The following is a 392-nucleotide window of genomic DNA, read 5'->3' on the forward strand; positions in this document are numbered from 1 at the left end:
CTTGTTTCAAGGGATTAAACACTAAATAGCCTAAAGCATCTTCACTTTAATAATCAGTGTTTATCGTAGGAACAGACAGCTGCCGCCAACGTATTGGGCCTCACAGTAAAGTTAGTAGTCGTGAGTTGTAGAGTTTCTCATGTGACTTCCACACAAACACACACTATTCTCTAACATAACAGACAGTCTCCCCATTGCTACAGTCTGCTGAGCATCTAGAGCCGCGGACCGATGGGTTAACGTTACGCTAAAAGCTAACCAGCCTTCACCTCGACGGGCTTCCCTGCAATAAAACTGGACATATCGATATTATCAGCAACCTTGTTTCAAGTGATTAACAGGCACGTCTGGAGGGACTGCGAGCAGCAGAGCTGCCGCTTATGTTTATATAA

Source organism: Seriola lalandi, unplaced genomic scaffold (genome assembly GCF_002814215.2).
Source record: "Seriola lalandi dorsalis isolate HSWRI2012SDOR001 ecotype SW California unplaced genomic scaffold, Sedor1 jcf7180002054944, whole genome shotgun sequence".
NCBI classification, from domain to species: domain Eukaryota; kingdom Metazoa; phylum Chordata; class Actinopteri; order Carangiformes; family Carangidae; genus Seriola; species Seriola lalandi.